This window comes from Chrysemys picta, chromosome 21 (assembly GCF_011386835.1).
Source record: "Chrysemys picta bellii isolate R12L10 chromosome 21, ASM1138683v2, whole genome shotgun sequence".
Lineage (NCBI taxonomy): Eukaryota > Metazoa > Chordata > Testudines > Emydidae > Chrysemys > Chrysemys picta.
In genome coordinates, this window is record NC_088811.1 from 8554710 (window position 1) to 8574798 (window position 20089).

The 20089-nt window shown below is 42.5% G+C and overlaps 1 protein-coding gene across 1 annotated transcript in view; it reads right to left on the reverse strand.

Annotated features, from left to right (window-relative positions):
* The window catches only part of TTLL10 (tubulin tyrosine ligase like 10), a 204386-nt gene that overhangs the window by 141294 nt on the left and 43003 nt on the right, over window positions 1-20089 (reverse strand). The gene's annotated exons all lie outside the window — the stretch shown is intronic.

The window sequence follows — 20089 nt, forward strand, 5'->3', positions numbered from 1 at the left end:
ATTTTAGTCCATATTGTTTCCCAGACTCCTTTAGTGGCTTCACATGGATTATTGAACGGGATGGGGGAGTGAAGGATCCCTGGACTTGGAGGTGCTTAGCGCAACTTTCTTGGGTGTGACCTGAAAGAACTGATGGAAATCATCCATCAGTGTTCCCAATGCCATCTCTGTTCCATGTCCTGGCATGAAGCCTGATTCGGAGGGGCCCATCATATTAGCAGCTTTTAGGGGGAGTTGGAGGCAAGTGTCTCAATCAGCTTGCTCAGGAATGAGGGGGATATATAATGGGTGAGAGTTGAAGAAATCACCTGAGTAAAATCACGGTAAGGATTTTAGGATTTGGCCCTGCTTTAATGTTCATGTCTGTTATGGCAGATGTCACCAGGTGGCTCTGTTACACACAGTCTTCCAAGTTCTTTTTCTTAGTGTCTGAGCCAATGCTCAGTCTTGGGGGGACATGCTGCATTGTTAGTTTTTGTTCTGCAAGGTTTTGTGTAGCGGCAACAGTGCCTGGAGAGGGAACCATGTGAGCAGCAGGACAGTTTGTTCTCAGCCTTGATCTTTGATTAGAAGCAGTTCTTGAGGAAGGGTTGCTCCTTGGGAAGTGGCTGCTAGTCTTGATCTTAGATTCCTGCAAGGAGAGCTTGCCTGCATGTGTCTGACCCCCCTCTGATCAAGGAGTGGTGTATATATGTAAATAAAACAAGTTATATTTAGAATATCCCAGGACTCTTCGTCACTGATTTCTCCTTCACTGGGAAGCTGACCTGTGAGGCCTTGGCTGGCCACCTGCCATGCTTGGCAGAGAGTTGACACTGGTGTCCGAAGAAGAAGCAACAGCATTTTTTACAGGCACAACAGGCAAAGAAAAAACCCTCATACAAGTAAAAAGTACCTAAAACTCAGCCTGTCTGCTGGGGGATGTTCTTGTGGAATTCCTGGAATTGCTCACCATCCCAGATCTTTTTTTTTTTTTAAGCTACACAATGAACAACTCTTAGTAAAACCGATAAAAAGTTAACTATATTTGCCAAACTTCACGTTGGAGCCAGCTGAAGGTTAATATTGCACTAGTCACATTTTCCATTTGCTAGTGAGTAATTAACTATCATCTTGGCCAAGACCCTTCCAGATTAAGCAATCAAAAGACTGTAAAGAAATATATCATTTCAGTCATTATATTTTTGAGTTAATTTACTTTTCATAAAAGTGAAACAAGTAGTATCAGGGCTGGAGCTGGGTACTGTGATGCAGGCATGCACCCTGTAAACCTTTTTCCATTCAGAGGTGCCTATGTATCTCAGTCCTGCCCATCAACACCACTACAAGTCCAGGTCTGGGCCTCTCCTGAGAAGTGCCCTGCCAGTTGTACTGAACCGTGTGGCACAGTGGCTTTGTGAAGTGCACCAACTAGAATTAGCATTCTGAACTGAGATACGTGGACGATGGATGCCCACCAAACTCATCACTGAGCTAAGCAAGATATCCAGAGGAACAGACATGCACTGACATATTGCACAACCAGGGTCAGATGGAGCACCACCCAAGTGGCAGTGGTTGGAGGCACTATATTTGTGGGGCATTGCAAAGTATGGACTCATCATCAGTGATGTAGCATGTGCTCTACCATGGTGTCTTTATACGGGAGCTCCCTGATGAACCCCTCCCTCACTCCCCATCCTGCCCAGAGACGCACACTCTGGGGCACTGAACATTGATGCCAATGTTAGTTTGTCACCCATCCCATCCTTGTGCTTCGAGAGGTCAGGGAGCCAAAACTATTGCTTTGTCCTGTGGTGGAAAGCTAGGGAGGGGGAAAGGGCTCCATACACCATACCGGAACAGACTTAATTGTAAGTGTTTCAAGCTTAGATGGTTTCTGATCAGTCTTGGACAGAATTTCAGATATGTCCCCTTTTTCTCATTAACCAGCTAAATCTAAGTGAAAGCTGAAGCTTATCTGGTGATACTGTGAATACTGTACATTTATTAAGACTGTAAATATCTCTGATGGACTCTAAAAGGAGTCTGAGGCAGGGCTGCCCAGAGGATTCGGGGGCCCGGGGCAAAGCAATTTCGGGGGCCCCTTCCATAAAAAAAAGTTGCAATACTCTAGAATACTATATTCTCGTGGGGGCCTCTGCAGGGCCCAGGGCCTGGGGCAAATTGCCCCATTTGCCCCCACCCCCGGGCAGCCCTGGTCTGAGGACATGGGATGGCTCAGTGGGGTTTTTCCTCTCCGAGGACCAAATTTAGATGGGATGACTAGTGAGTATGAGTTTCCTGAACTACTTTGCTTCTGATAGATGGTAATCCAGATGACAGAACCCACCCTCAATGTGAAATCCAAAAAATCTGAGTTTTCTTGACTCCGGGGTTAATGTCTGAAAACATGTGGGCAGCAAAACATTACTCCATAAGGCATACTGCAGCCAAAACACATGTCTGCCTCCTGCCAAACATTCCAGTCTGGTACTTGGTACCCAAAGTGATAACTGTTATCTGATCCCATGAAGGAGAGATTTAAAGGCCTGAGAGGGAGGAAAGAGAACACACCATCTTCTTCTCTGATTGTAATGAACCTTTTCACTCTGACACCAGACTCTCACTAGGAATAACAGCTGTCAGCTACAGTGCAAGTTTCCCACTTCTGCCTTGCCAGTGCACCCCTGCTCTCCAAACACAAACACAGCCTTTGCCTGTTATGTTTCTGTGTAGCATAATCCAATAGGTAAATACCTGTTCTAAGATAAGGTATAATTACAGTTACAAGTAGAGGGTGCTCAAAACACCATGGCCCAATTGTCCTCTCCCTGCCCACTCCCACCTCAAAACACCTTGGAGTGGCCCTGTGGGAGGAAATCTTCACCAAGATCCCTTCCTACAGATTTCCCCCATACTGTCGTGTGCAGAGCCTCACTCCAAACCCTGGCAGATCCCCAGCAATCTGTGAGAAGCCATGGCCAGCAACATGATGGAGGTGTTGTGCCTCCACACCAGCTCTGGTCTCCACCCTCATGGCTTCCCTAACAGCCTAGTTCCATTGGGAGGGATCGGGGTACATGACCTATCCCCACGGGCACAGGTCACCCAGATTTATTCATTCTTAGGCTTGTACGGCCAAGTTTAACTAGCGTAGCTTTCTTGATGTTAGTGGAACTACGTTGATTTACAGCACCTGAGGAGCTGGCCCACAGTAAGTGCCCAGAATGTGATTTTTATTAAGGAAGGCAGTGAAGGATTATTTAAACAAAAACATTTCATTACACATTACACATGCCACAATAACAAGCATACGGCTACGTTCATTTGGGAGCCTGACAATCTTAACTTCTCTGAAAATGTACAAGACTGGAGGAGTGACAACGGTATAGGGTGTGGGAATGTGATTACACGACTACCCTTAAAGTCAAGGAGAGTTGTACGCTAAGTCCCTGCCCACTGCTGTGAAAATGTGCCCCTCGCAGTTAGTGGTGATCAATACATCAGCTCCGCATTCTTTATTTGGGGACGGTTGCACAGCCCTTTAAGCAGTGAGTTCATTTCTCAAGGCTGACAACTGGGAAATAAAGTGTAGGCGTAGGGTGGTTGTTTCACTGTCATTCACAGCACAAGTAATATTGTTCAGTTTCTTCCGATACCAGAGAATATGAAACTGCTGTTATGTGCCAAAGCGCAAATGCCTTATATCTGACCTGCTATACCGGTATCAGTTCAGTGGTCTGCACAAAATGAATAGGCGGAAAATAGCTGCACCTCAAAGCAAATTAATCTGAAATCATCTTGTTTTAATTTTTGGAAATAGAAAGAAATTGGGCAAGATCCATAGCTGGTATAAAATGGCTCCACTGAAGTCGATGGAGCTATCCTGATTTACAGCATCTCAGGCTGCTTTCCAAAAAATGTTAATATTAAAATAACAATTACCTCTGTGTCTGTGCCCTAATTTGCAAATAAAATCAGAGCAGCAATAATTCAGGGAAGGAAGCTGTGATTCAAAGCTACACTATTCAAATCACTTTTTGGTCACGAAATGTTGATCACTGAGCATAGATTAGGCCTGATGGAAGCTGTTGATATTTTTCTGGCATTTTTGCCAGTCACTAGTTTTGTTTCAGTGGCACTTGGCAGGATATTAATGTTTAGTTATACAAAGTGTAGCCTTACTTCCAATATTAATTGTTAGATTTCTGTAATGACTTCCCCTAGAAAATGAGAAAATATACTCCAAGGATGTGAAACAAAATGTATCTGAGATTTCTGTCTTTTCACTGGGGGTAAAAGGTAATCTCTGTGCTCCATGGAGATCATGAAAAACAAAATGTGCTGCTGCCCTATAAAACTTGCAGTGAAATCACTACAATAAACAATCTCCTAGGAACGTCAGTTGTCACTACAGTACATCCCATGGCAACTTGTGTATGCACCTCACTTACAGAATGGATAGAAATCACAAAAGCACAGGTTCCTACCATGTCGCCTAATCTTCATTGGCTGTTAGCAGTATAGGGCCTATGACTCACAGTTGATCAGTTCTTTTTCCATCCAGTAGAGGGCAGGAAGGCAGTGCTTCACATGCACATTACCCAGTTAATTAGAGTATTGAAAATGAGATGAGACAAAGCAGTAGCAAATATACTGTAGGCAGTATCCAGGGAGGCACTAGATGATTTAATGGGATTAAACTGGGAGACTTAGGTTAGATATTAGAAAAAACTTTCTGACTATAAGAGTAGTTAAGCACTGGAATAGACTTCCAAGAGACATTGTGGAATCAATCCTATCATTGGACAAACACCTGTCAGGGATGGTCTAAGTTTATTTGGTCCTGCCTCAGCACAAAGGCCTGGACTTGATGACCTCTCAAGGGCCTTCCAGCCCTCCATTTCTATGATTCTATGATCAATGAAGTAATAGGTCTTTTCCATTTCTAATATATATATATATATATATATATATATATATATATATATATATATATATATATATGATTCTATGAAGCCTCTATGCCATAGTCCTCATTTATTCAGCCCTGAAAGTCAAAGATTTGTTTCACTAGTCCCAATTAACTCCTTCAACATCATGCCCAGACAGGTCCAGGCCACAATATTTTGCAAAGGGACAATTGGAAGAAAGTAGAGTATATATCATGGGAATATAACTTTCTGTGCCTGTACCCTTCACATCCACAGGATCTCCAGGGGTTAACTATAACCAGCTATAGAAAGCCTGCACCTTTTATTTGTCTTGTACTAGTTTTCTGAATCATCATGTTCAAATAGAAGAAAACGAGCCTGATATGCCAAAAACGGCATTCCTGTATTAGGACATTGTTACAGATTTTACCAGGGAAAAGATCTTTTGGAAAAGAGACAGGTACATGCATGGCTCCTTTGGAGAAGAAATTAGATCTACTGAAAGTACTGACATCATTTTCATCACTAGATGAACTACAGCCTAGTACAGAAATGGACTTAGAGACAGAAATGCTGCTTTGCACTTATAGAAAAGTTTAACTTTGTAGAAGTTAAGCTTATACTGTATGTGAGTCTGGAGGACTTTTTTAGTATTACCCTAACAAAAGAATGGAAAGAATGCAGGGAGAACACAGATTAAATCTTTTTTATTATTATTAATCCTATAGAAACCTCCAGATTTTCCCTTTCCTCTCTAAGGTTTTAGAAATTCAAATGAAACATGACTCATATGTTACCTGAGTGCACCCTGCCCCCAATCCAGGATTCAAAACCAACAATTCACAGGTTTTTCCTGTTTAATCAGGGTTTGTACAGGAACTTAAGCAAGCCCTGGAACCGGATCCAATGGCAGCTTGAGCTGAACTGGAAAAAATTACCCTAGAGCATGTTAACTCTTCACCTTGCTGGTTTTCCCCTTTGAAATGTTGCACCTTCCTTTATAAATCTGATCCATTAGCCATGCTTCCCCACTGGCCCGATTCTAATTTGGCACATTTTTCTGAGCCATTCCAAAATCAAATGCAAACAGAGTGTGATATATCTGAACAGTAGAATACAGGGGGAATTTTTTTTTTACTTATGAGCTCAGATGTCAATGCTTCATGTGCCAGAACAGGAATGAGTGTAGATAGTCCTTATTGAGATAGAAGCATTTTGTTAGAAACATTGAAATAGCAAAACTTCTAGTGGAGTCACGAAGATGCCTGAGATTTAGATACATTAGACTTTATACTTTCACTAGACATCTCAAGTTGGGCACACAAACTTAGTGGTCACCTTTGAAAATGTGGACCAATGCAATTAAACTAAATACATGAAAGGGGGTTAGGTGCAATGGTGTACAAAGAAACAGAAATTGCCATACTGGATGCAATCACTGGGCTGTCAAGTCTGGCACTCTGCCTCAGGCAGTGGCCAGTAACTGATGCTTTAGAGCAGCGATCGGCAACCTGCGGCACGTGTGCCAAAGGCAGCACATGAGCTGATTTTTAGTGACATTCTGCTGCCAGCCGGGGTTATGTGTGCCAATAATAAATTTTACATTTACAGGGGCCGGCAGACGGAACCCCAGGTCGGCAGCAGGCTGAGCGGGGCCGGTGGTCGGGACCCCACCTGGCAGGGGCCAGCAGACGGAACCCCAGACTGGCAGCGGGTTCAGCCCACTGCCGGTCTGAGGTTCCATCTGCTGCCTGCGTTCCTGGTCTGGGGTTCCGTCCGCCGGCCCCGCTCAGCCCGCTGCCAGTCTGGGGTTCCGTCTGCCGGCCCCTGTAAATGTAAAATTTATTACTGGCACACGAAACCTTAAATTAATGAAGACTTGGCACACCACTTCTCAAAGGTTGCCGACCCCTGCTTTAGAGCAAGTGAGACAAGAAACATATAATGTACATAGCCATTGTGCAATGCTGTAGGGAGAGAAGAGAAAAATCTTCCTGGCCCCTGCAGGGGATCAACTTTATTCACTAAAGTTTTGATCAGTCTTATTACCTAAGTTTCCCTAGATACCAATGTTATTAATGGATATAAAGTGATCAAGTACTGTGTTTAACCCAGAGTATCTGCTGTGATGATTTCCTGACGCAGGCTAACAGTTATTGACTTCATGCTACATAATTCACTACATCGGCAGTCAAAAAAGCTAACACAATGTTAGGCCCCAGTAGGAAAGGGATACATAATAAGACAGCAAATACCATAGTGCCACTACATAAATCCATAGTACACTCACACCTTGAATACTGCATGATGTTCTGGTTGCCCCATCTCAAAAAAGATACATTAGAAATGGAAAAGGTACAGAGAAGGACAACAAAAATGATCAAGGGTATGGAACAGCTTCCCTATGAGGAGAGATTAAAGAGACTGGGACTGTTGAACCTGTAAAAGAGACAACTAAGAAGGAATATGATAGAGGTCTATAAAATCATGATTGGTGTGGAGAAAGTGACTAAGGATGTGTTAAAAAGAACAGGAGTACTTGTGGCACCTTAGAGACTAACAAATTTATTAGAGCATAAGCTTTCGTGGGCTACAACCCACTTCTTCGTGTTATTTACCTCTTCACATAACACATGAACCAGGGGTCACCCAATTAAATTAATAGGCAGCAGGTTTAAAACAAACAAAAGGAAGTACTTCTTCACACAACACATAGTCAATCTGTGGAATTAGTTGCCAGAGATATAACTATAATTGGGTTAAAAAAATTAGGTAAATTCATGGAGGGATTGGTCCATCAATGGCTATTAGCCAAGATAGTCAGGGATGCAATTCCATGCTCTGAGTGTCCCTAAGCCTCTGTTTGCCAGAAGCTGGGACTGGCTGAGAGGATGGATCACTTGATAATTGCCCTGTTCTGTTCATTCCCTTTGAAGCATCTGACATTCAACACTGTTGGAAGAAAGGACACTGGGCTAGATGGACTATTGATCTGACCCAGTGTGGCCATTCTTATGTTTGTACGTTCTTATTTTTATTGGCCCTAAGTGTGCTTTAATTGCTTTTTCCTTTTTTTTTTTTTAAAGTGGGGGTTTTTAATGATCATAAGACAGAAACAGACACCAGAAATAACCACACAGAGAGATTAAGGATGAGATCCTTAATCCCTAATCCATCAATCAACAATTAATTTATTGTAAAAAGACATTCACATGCCTTTCCACAATAAGAAGCCCATAGCTTAAAAGACGTATTTGTCTTAAAAGACAGCTAAAGTACCTAGCAAATATGAGGAGGTCAGAAACGTTGATTTTGCTGTCTCAGTTAGTCAATTAGGTTGAGAAGTTACGTACAAAGATCAAAAGTCCACTAAAATGTCACAAACTAAACTCATTTTCATTTGTGATCTGACTTTGAATAGTTGCGAAAGCTAATGCTTTAGCAAGAAGAATGGGGTATAAGACAGTTGTTTCAGGTTTATCATTGGTCTTAGGTCTTATAATCTATTTTCTTTATTCCCTGTCATTATTTTCTTAATTTATTATTATTTCATTTGGGCCACGTCTGGAAGTCCTTATTCAGCCAAATCTCCCACTGACTTCAATGGATGTTTGCCTTGAAAAAATACTATGGACTTGGGGATTTAACCCTTTACAGACACTCCTTTGTTTTGTATGCTTCTTTTGTTCTCCTTTTCCTTTTAATCTAGGCTCACACATGAAAGTAGCTCACATTTGGACAGGATTGGCATGTTTGTCAAGGAAAGGCCTTGGACTGGAATACCAAGGTGTTGGAGGTCAGGAATATGGTGCATTGGTAGAGCTGTGCTGGGGCTTTAGGAATAGGATAACAGGAGTTTTGCAGACCAAGAATGAGGCTTATAGGCAGAGCTGTGTTAAGAGCCAGGAAAAACATAGCAGGTATGTTGTAGGCAGGGCCGGCTCCAGGCACCAGCTTCTCAAGCAGGTGCTTGGGGCGGCCGCTTGGGAGAGGGGCGGCAGGTCCAGGTATTCGGCGGCAATTCGGCGGACGGTCCCTCACTCCGGCTCGGAGTGAAGGACCTCCCGCCAAATTGCCGCTGCAGATCGCGATCGCAGCCGCGGCTTTTTTTTTTTTTTTTGGTTTTGGCTGCATGGGGCGAGCAAAACCCTGGAGCCAGCCCTGGTTGTAGGCAGAACTGAAGTACATTGGTAGAACAATGTATAGGGGCCAGGACTGGAATAGTAAGGGTGTGGAAGAGTAGGACAGAGGTATACAGACAGCTGTGGGGATGGGGGCAGGGACAAAGAATAGAAAAGCCAAAGGCGTTATAGACTAGGACTGTAATGAATTTGGCAGAGCTGTGAGCTGGAGCAAACACAGTGCTTGCCTCATCTATATCTGGTTCTAGCCAGTACTATATTAGTCCATGATTCACGTTCATGATCAAAATACCATCCCAATTTTTACAAACAGAGACAACGAAAGGAAGCACCAATGACCCCCACCTAAGTATCAGCTGAGGGTTACAATGATCATTCCTACTGCAATGAATAAGAAAACAAATTTGTACTCATGCAGGGATCAATTCCATGCTCAATAACTTTAAGGGTATGCTAGAAGCTGTGTGTTCATCAAGAGAGGAGTAGACTCCTTGAAGTCTCAAGTGTCCTTATTATTTGAAAATGTATTTTTTGCATTTCTCAACATTTTAGAAAGGGAGGCTAGAGGTTCATATGCAAAATGTGCTCATAATTGCACACACATTATTTGTGAGCACAATTACCATGATAGTGCATGCAAATCAGATATTTGAGCTTGCAAATAGCCATTTGAGCTCTAATAAACCTTTTACACGCACACAAATATCTGAGCTGCACAAATGGACATGGTTATGGCACATGCAAATATAAGTCCACAATTGTTCAATTTCAAAATTTAGCCCTTCTTTTATAACATGCCTCTGTTTTAAAGCACTAGTTCCCCATTTCCAACATGTATGCCTCCAAGATTACAGATACAAACATCATCCTTGCTCCTGTACAGTGTACACAACTCTTGCCAAAATGATCCAAACACAAAACTCGAAGTTCACTGTAATGTATTTTAGGATTTTTTGTACGAATGATGCTAAAAAAGCTGCAGTTTATTGCCCAATGAGTATATAATCCTGAAAATGATTAACTCATGATGAAAGCATAATGCACAAAGTGAGATTATTAACAGGCATATTCAAAACAGAGCAATTAACCTGAAAAGCAAATATATGCATAGTAGACTACAATATTAAAAAGAAATAGAAGGAATAATTATCGAGAAATCAAAGTTTCCATCTGAAATACTTTATCATAATTTCTGTACTATATACAAGTTGCTCCTTTGAACGTTCAACAGCTCTTTACATTAAGCAGAAAATGAGTTTTAATTAGTGATTCTTAGTAATAAGGGCAAGAAGTTTAAATATGATGGATTCATTCAGTATCTTAGTATCTAATTCTTTTGGAATTTCAGGTAATTCATAGGCTTCCCAAATAGGCAAAGAGTTCAGATTTTTCCTGGGTGGTAGAGGTTGGGAGAAGTAAGTTTTTTTCCTCAAGCCCCTGGTAATGTCCCAACCACCTCCACCCATGTTCAAACCAGCATTGGCCAACTGTTTTCCCAGCTAAGCAGGGTAGGATGCAACTCCTCCAGGAGTTTTTTTGATGCTTCTGAGACAACTAGCGAGATCAGTCATGTGGTGTGAGGTGAATCACTCCTCTCCAGGTCTGAGTGCATTACTTCTCTATGCCAGGCGCTGGAGTGAAAGAACAAGCATGAATTCCATAAAGGTGTTCCCCTTGCGGGGTTGTGCGTTTGTCCAGTCCATTGAACTGACATTTAACAGGATGATTATTTTACTACGTATCAGTTACATTCCAATCCCTTTGAGATTTAATCACTACAGACCAGATGTCCCCATGGGGATCTATATAGTGAGCGAACTTTGTGTGTGCCTTTTTCCATTTTAACGTTTTCCTTTCCCTGGTTTTCTGAGGGTCTCATACGAGAGCTCTCCACAGAATCCAGCATACGCATGGGAAGAACAAAGAGAAGGGGTGGACTGTGAGCATGGCCTGGGGTGGCATATCATCTCCCCACTATGCCCAGGAGGAACCCACTCAGAAATTAACACAATTTAGAGAAGTGCTTTAATCCTCCCTGCTGTGGAGACTAAAGGACCCTCAGGGGAAGCTCTGTCAGCACAGCTTCACCAGGTCTATGGTGGGGAGAGACAGGAAATCCTGCTCTGCCTCTCCCCTGTGGAACAATCTGATGAGAATTCTGCGTCGATGAGTCTTGCTCCCCCCATCTCCTCCCCAGGAGGAGCACTGGATGCAATATTTTTTCCTTGTGTGATATGAGCACAGCAGCAACTATAAGAAGTTTACAAGGCCTGAGACATGGCCACTTTCTCAACAGCCAAAATCTGTTGAACGATTGCAGCTAATGCCTGGTATTATAAACTGTTGAAAGGTCAAAGGGAAAGAGCACAAAGCAGTGAGCAAATATATATTGCAGAGAAAGCTGAAAGGTCCCAAACGGTCTTTAACAAATATATCATAGAGCCCTTAATCCTGCAAACTGGTAAAGCCAGGACATGGTTGCCAACTCTATTGCTATGTAGTGTTTTTCTTAAAGTTCATGGAAACATGTGAATGCATGAAAATCTCAGATTTCATTTTTAAAAAGCAGTTCCTAGCCCTCATGGTCACACAGAAAGCTTGAAACGTGACCTAAGTGTACCTTAAAGGCTCCCCCAGAAAAAAAGAACTTAACAAGAACCTCAAATTTATTATATTTTTTTTAAGAGGATGTGATTATTTTTAAGCCAAATCCAGTGATGTTTAGGAACCTACCATGATTTTTGAACATTTGGAGTTGCAATACTGCCTCTATTAGTTATTCAGTGGATAGTCCCACCTTCTGGGAAATATAATCCCAATATATCATCCTGATTATTGGTTTTATTAGAAGTACAAGAGCATGATGTGTCCTGGCAGTCCCCAGCTGGAGGAGGCCCCTTGGGGAACCTAGCCAAGCCAGTACAGGTTAGAGCAGTCCCAACTTTTCTAACCTATGCTGCCTGTGGACAGGGCTGGGTAGAGAATTTTGGAGCCATACCCAATTCTCTGAATGCCCCTACCATCTCTGCTGCACTCAGCAGAAACTGGAGATAACAGAGAATCTAGCCTTCTCTGTACAATTCTAATCCAAGGACTTGCAGGTTCTGTCTCTATTAGACAAGATAACTGGATACAAGAAGAATGGGGGGGGGGAGGAAGGGCGGGGGGAGTTCTTCAGTTTTGGCTCTAAAATAAGGATAAATAGACTTTGCCCAGAGGCATTAGCCAAGCCAGATTTCCTTGTATGCTGATGAGAAAGGGCAATTCAGAGAACATACCAAGTCTACAGTGGCCTGCAGGGAGTCAATAAAATGCTTGCACTGTCTTGTTCTTATGATTAAGAATAAGTCCCTTACTACCATGCAGAACTAGTGTAGCTGGTTCAAAGATACTTGTCAGGAGACAGAGCAAGTATTTTGGGGCTGCTCCACATAAAATCAGACTCTGTGATAAACCTAGGGTGCCTTTTTGTTAACAAGGTTTCAGTCCCTTTAGCTAAGGCAACAATCAAAGCAGTCCCAAAAGGTGAAAGGCGGGAAAGGATTAATTATATGACTCAGTGCTTACCTAACTTGTAGTCAGATTACCATGGCCGAATCTGGAGAGAGGGATGGGTTTGAAAAGAGATGGCAAATAAAAGTATTTTAAAACAAAGTTGCCTAAAACAAATAACACAGAGTTAGTCTGAGTCACCTGCAATTTGCCAGATAAGGCGAGTCCTAGCAGGGTGGGGTGGGAGTCATTTTAAATGTATCAAACCTGCTCCCAGAATGATAGTGCATTTGTAAATAGGAGGAAAGAGGAAGCCAAGTGGGAAAATGCACTAATGTCTGGATTTTATAACTTTCAGAGTAGCAGCCATGTTAGTCTGTATCCAAAAAGAATAGGAGTACTTGTGGCACCTTACAGACTAACACATTTATTTGACCATAAGCTTTCGTGGGCTACAGCCCACTTCATCGGATGCATAGAATGGAACATATAGTGAGGAGATATATATACACATACAGAGAACATGAAAAGGTGGGAGTTGGGGATCACCAGAGAATGAATTTGGTAGCTACCTTAGCTACTTATCCTGATTTTCCCACCATGGACCCAGATTTACAATATAACAGAAAGAATCTTACTCAGATGGGGTGTCCCTTGTTCCTAGTGATAGACTTTTGTCACAGACCAGGGCAGCGGTGGTCAGGCCTAGTGCTCAGAGGCAAAGAACAACACCAACGGTCAGAGCTGGAGTCAGGAACCAAGCAAGGTTGTCACAGGGGCAATTGCAGCTGCAGGCATAAGCACTAAGCAGCCACTGGCCTGGTGCTGCTGCTGGGTTTAAGACCAAGCCTAGTGACACCTCTCAACCAACTAGGGTGTCTGGTCAATCAGGGTGTTCAACTGTAGGTCAACTAGCTGGTCTCAGGCTTGGCTGCAGGCCCTGATTCTGAAAGTTTTGAAGCTAGAGGTGGATTTTCCATACTGTTCCATTGCTACCACTAAAAATAAACATTCCTTTATGACTGGCTGGTTGTTGTGAGCCCAGCTAATAAGTTTAAAATACGAGTCCATTGATGTTACCAGCAAACCCTATTGGCTTCTGACATCTCAAAAGGCTGGTTTTGTCAGAATGAGTTGCACTGATGTAAGAGGCCAGTTGGGCTCTATGAATGTGTTTCATCTCAGACACCTCAATCTGTGGTTACTACTGCAAGGTGTGCAATATCATCACACTATATTTAGATTTCCCCGTCTTTCAAATCTATCCAGAAGTAGGAACCACACAGGTGAACTCCAAGTCAGCTCTCTGATATAGTTTGTGCCTGTCTTGATCCTTTGCAATGCCTCCTGTCCTACACAAAGGGAATGTCTTTTTCTTACAGGAACTCAATGTTATTCATTGGAATTTATCTTTCAGGGCTGAAAATTCCCTGGAGCACAGGAGAGGTTTTAAAGAGCTAGTAATGTAGATATAATAAGCAGATATTGCTTTTAAAAATAACACCAATACCTCCCACAATATATAACCCCAAGCCTGAAAACCAAAAGTCCATCAGATCTTTATTCCTCATTACATTATATTCAGCACATTAAGCCAAAAAGGCTGTTTTGTTATGGGTTATTTTGATCTGCAGCTAGATTAGTCTCATGATTTACAGATGAGCTGCATAGAGTGCTGTGCTTCAAAATATGTTTATTTTAATTTGCACATCATAATTTAAGTGATTATCTGGACAAAGTTGGGTCATTTTACCTCTTTGGGAAACCTAACCCCCTATTAATTAAAATATGTATGTCAATGTACTCCTCTAGACCCATGAAGGGAGAGTAAAAGGTTGCTAGGAAAGTTTTATGTTGCCCCGTTGCCCAGTAACAGCCCTGTTTTGTGGCAACTTGCAGCAGAACTCTGAGGAATGACCCAGCTTCCTTGCGAGACCTTCTTGTTGCAATAGGTTGATACGGTAAATTTGAAGTGGTTGATTCCTGAGAAGATCAATTGCAGTTCTACATATCAATACAAAGACATCTGCAAGGCATGGGATTTGTAACCATTTTTATACAACCACATTTGAATGCTTCAAAAATGCATACTGAATCCAAAGGAAAATGAAGGCCATACACTTAGTTGCTGTAAATTGGTGTAGCTCCATTGATGCTATTTTTTACCAGCCAAGGATCTGGCACTGACTGGATTATACTGAAAGGACCAGCATAGGATCAGGCACTATAAATGCTCTTTTCAAATTGTCTCTCTTTCTGAGGCTTGTTCTGAAGCCTTGTGGCCTCCTGCTTCAAGGCAGTTCCCAAGGGAAAGAATCTGGTATAATCTGATGCATGGGTACAGACCATGTGGGCAACCCTTTCACTTGGCTCTTGGTGAAGATTGTTATGGGCAATGGCAGAAAGAAGTCCTTTCATATCCCTTTGAATTAACAAAGGAAAGTGAACATGGAGTACTGAAATCAGGGTAAGAACCAAACGTGTCATTTGTGCACGAAGGGGAGATGGGCCTGGAGTTCCTGAGCCATACTTGTGCTATAAATATAATGGGCCAGATCCTCCGCTGGTGTAAATCAGCATGGCTCCATTGACTCTAACAGAGCTATACGGATTTGCACCAGCTGAAGATCTGGGCTAAATACTTTGCTCACCTGCATTAAGCGGCAGGAAGCAAGTCAGTTTTGCAGGTAGATGCTCCCAACCCTCCCAATTAAACCAGTACTGCAAGGCTGAATTCTTGCGCTGCTGTGTACTAATAGATTGACTATTAAAAAGCAAAACTTTGTCACGAATGAGTCAAAGAAGAAACATGGAGTTTCTTTCATCGGGGAAAATAAATCTTAAAAGAGCAAAAACCGTTGCTACTTGCAGCACACCTGGTATCAGGTTTCAAACCGACATATTTGCTGACTCAGAGCTAACACGTACTCTGCTCCTATTGGCTGGTCAGCTGGGAAACGCAAGCCATGCCAGTGAGTTATCAAGGGGGTGGAGGAATGTCTGGCAGAGAGCAGACTAGGTTTAAGGCAGAGTTTCCTAATGTAATTTCATTAACCCCTAAAGGGCAAGCAGCAGAAACGTGCTCCCATATTTTGACAGTACAAGTGGGCTTGGTTTCCCAACAATGCTCAAGAATAAAGGAGGGGGGGGCATTTCAGATCACTGTCTTTTCTGATCTTTCCACTTTCTCTACAGACAAGTAGAAAGGGGACCACCTTAGCCTTTAACTGTTTCAGACAGATGTACCACATGTGTAGTGCAGTTGAGATGCAGCTGATAGCGAGCTCTTCCACTCTTCTCTAGCATCCAGTCATACCCTTCTGATGGGAGCGGATTCAGTTGCTCTGTGGTCAAGAGCCTTGGCTCAGTTGCTGGCACTTTGTGTCTGTCCAACCATCAGACATCCAGCCTACTCTGCCTTCCAACTCTCTGTATCCCTCATAGAGTTGCCTCCATGTGACTTGCATCCTGGCAGCCATTCACCTCACATCCTTCCCTGCATACAAATGTTTCTACGGCTTTGTGTACCAGTTGCACTACATCCCCACCCAGTTTCTGGAGGGCGATGCCTTCCTCCTCCCAGACAGGGCCGACGGGAGGAGGGGAGCTTGTACAAATTACTGGGGCCCAGCGGGCCGGAAGGGGGCCCGGCTTTGTCGGCCCTGTTTAGCCGGTCCACCCTTGCTGGAGGGCCCAAACCCACTCTCGGCAGCCCTGCTCCCAGATATATCCCTAATTCCACCAGACAGAAATCCCCAAGACACCTGCTGGCACAAGAGCCAGTGGTTAACCTGGAAAGGTTAAGTGCCATATTTGTGCGCACACACACACACGCACACACAAACACACACACACACACAGGGCTGCTTTAAGCACAAGCAAAGCAAGTAACTTCTCCAGCCTTGCTCTTCTGGGGGCCACGCATGCCATGCAAGCTCTGCAAAACATGGTCTGGCTCTACCTGCCTTTCCAACAGCGGGTTCAGGGGGTGGGAAAACAACTTATTTCCAAACCCCTTATTACACTCTGGCAATGAGACTGCAGTGGGGATCAGATCCTGTGCTATTCCCCCACCTCTGGGGGATTGGATCCCTTCTCTTGTTTGGGGCTTGGCTAACTGTTAGTCTGGTTGTAATGTGCATACACACATGCACTCTACTATCCCAAAAAGAGTAAATGAAGTCACTGCTATCTTCTCGCACATAGATACAGCTCAAGATTATAGAGTAAAATGATCTGCCTCAGTTACTATGCAGGACTGAGCAAAATAGGCTGGGATAATCAAAGGGGCCTAAGGGAATTAGGCACCCAGTGCCCATAGATTTAATGAATTGTACATGATTATGGAATCAAAAACTCCTATCCTCTGCATCTAGGATAATAAGCAGCAATTCCCGTCTCAAGCGAACAAGGGCACTCTACCTTTAAGAGCTGCTTGTCAAAACAAACATACAAACACCTAATGGTGCATATTTGAGCTACCCTAAGTGACAGGGTGTCAGATGTTATCATGAGAGATTGTCTCTCTGGCTTTGAGTGCAAACCCTGGTCAGTTAAACTGTAATCAGGCTGATTTTGTTGGGAGCAAACATCAAAATTTGCTTCTAATAACCAACCCCTTTCTGCTTCCCCAAGAAAGTTTAAAAGTCATGATAAAATCTAACAACAAAATGTCTTGTATCCCCAGGAAAACTTTCATTCCCTTTTGGCCCACACAAATGACATCTCAAAGGTTCAAACTGTGGATTTCCTAGCTGTAGAAATCCTAGTTTTTAAAATCTTCATTTAGGGCTTGATCCAAAGCCCACTGAAGTCAACAGAAAGACTCCCACTGAATTCAGGATCAGGTCCTTCAGTGCTTCAGATTGTGACACTGGGCTAAATTCAACCCAGGGGTAATTCCAAGGAATGTGATGGACTTATTCCTAAATTACACCAGTGTAGCTGAGATCAGAATCTAACACATTGTGTCCACTGAATGGCAGCACTCTTTCTAATCCTGGGCTTGTATAGTATAATAAAATCATAATCTAGGATTAAAAATAGGACATTGAATTTATACTGAGCTTTCCATCCAGGTTTCTCAAAGCATTTTGCACACTGTTAATAAGCCTCATGACAGCCTTGTATAGTGAGTATTATGACCAATTTATGGATGGGGAAACTGAGTCTTAGAAAATTTCCTCATACTGCATGCACATACTCATACTGCAAGTCAGCTACCGAGCCAGGAATTGAATCCAGAACACTTGTTTTACAGTTGTATGCGCTAAGAACTTGACAATATTTCCTATATTTCTATACCAACTGCTACTAAAACTAGGTTTATAGGAAGATAAATTCACTGTCTCTGCTTCCACTGCTGATACTGTGCTTGAAATGTGTTAATTTGAGCAACAGCCCCACATCAAATGTTCATAACATGTAACTGTTGATGCCCAGGGAACTCTATGAAGGCAGCATATTAATACCCTAGAGGAGTCATGCCTTGAGCCAAAGAAATCAAAGAAAGAGCATCACGGATGAGCTTTGAAGGGATCCAACTTTCCTTGGCCTTCTGAGTTAGGTGGCGAGATGTCCAGCACTGAGGATCAAGAAGAAAGAGTACCTCTTTGAGGACAAAGAGAAAGAGAGAGAGAAAGAGAGATGTACATATGGAAATAGGGGGGCAGAATTGCACATATAGGGTCATAGTTGCATATATGGTGTTAGAGATTCTCACACACACACACACACTCATGCACAAAATTTAACTGATGGCAATCACTCTGGGCTAGAATTAATTAAACTTTCAGGGTATATATCAGAAAAATCTAGCAACAGTACAAATCCTCGAGTTTGGAAAACCATCCAAATTCTACCATCAATGATGGATTAAGAAGAGACCGAGAACGAGAGGGAGAGGGAGGGACAGGTTGTCTCATAAATTTATAGGACATATAATCAACATCCCATCCTCAAGAAAGGAATCTATAACTAATGTCAGTATAGTTACCATGTTAAGAGTATGTACGTGCACAAAGCAGTCCAACAAAGGCATCTGACAGGAGTATATTTCCTTTTCACAGCAAGAACAAGTGCACAGCAAGGTTGCAGTGCTGCAATATGTGATTTGAGAACATTTTTCTGAAAGGGCAAAATCCTTTCATGAAATGTTTGCTCATTTCAGCTGTCACCGCTGGATAAGATGACTGTTATAAATATCTTTCCCACTGGAGGCAGGGAACAAAATATCTCACATTTTTTGGAAAAAGAAAAAGAAAAGGCTGCAGATAGTCAGCTAAATCCTGCTCCCAAAGCCCATGGAAGTTGGTGGGATCTTTCCATTGACTTCAATGGGCTTTGGAGCAGGCCCTAGCTGAAATGTTAACATGATTATAAGGAGTCCTGAACACTAGGAGGTGTTTAATAAAAAGAGTTGATAACAAACTTACTAGGTCAAATTCAATCTTGATCTGAACAGGTGCAACTCCTTTGTCTTTAATAAAGCTTTGATCACATACACCAGCACTGAAACTGATCTATTGTAACAAACTTAAGAAGGTCCTGGTGGAAACAAAGAAGATGAAACCTCTGATGTGCTATCCTAGGTGCTATTGTCCCTGTTTTACTCATGATAATCACTATTAACATGTGTATGGCATGCTGGAAGGTAGGTCATGTAGCACTATGCTAGATTGTGACACAGCCTGTCTAGAAATGCTACTGAAAGTACCAAGATCACGAGAATTTTAGGAAACATTTTTAACATCTCTTCCATCAAGTTATAATTTTTATCTGGGTTTTGCCCACCTAGAAAGTTATTTGGATTTGTTAGTTTTTGGTGTTTCTCTTTGTCGGCCTCACCTCACCATGATAACCGGACTACCCAAATGAAAATGTCCCAGAAAGAAGAAAAATGTTTGGTAAATCAGTAACAGTGCTTGGTTTCCAGATGGAAACTTGGAAACATCTATAAGGATTAGATGCTCCAAAATTTTTATTGCTCACCTGCCTTAGAAATGTACCAAACCCCTCCATCCAACTATGTTTCTTGTTTTATTACCTTTCAGATGAAGAGAACAGAATGTGGATGCTAAATTAGCTTCTGTTGTAGGATGCACTGCATATCCCCATCCAAAAATATGTGCAGCAATAGAAAACTCAAGTGTTCTCGGCTAATACTTTCATACCAGAAATGTAGGATCACACTGAACAGGAGATGATTTCACAAGGTGACTGATTACTATGGTAATAAGCCGATGCTGGAGGTTCATGTCACTTCAAAGTAAATAGCAAAGGTTTGATTGTAATCAATACCTGTTACAGATCAATTCTAGTTTAAACATTTTGTTGTAAAAACCACTCCACTCCTTTCCTTCTGTTTCCTACGTTGGTGACTCCTCGGCTGTTTCTGAAAAGTGTCACAGTCCCTGACCCCTTCTAGAACTGAGCAAAAACCCAGGAAGGAACTTCTGGCTGGGTTTTTTTACACAACAGGCCAGTGATCAGAACCGCTACACCACTAATCACCGCATCAAGCAAATTGTCTTGGATCAC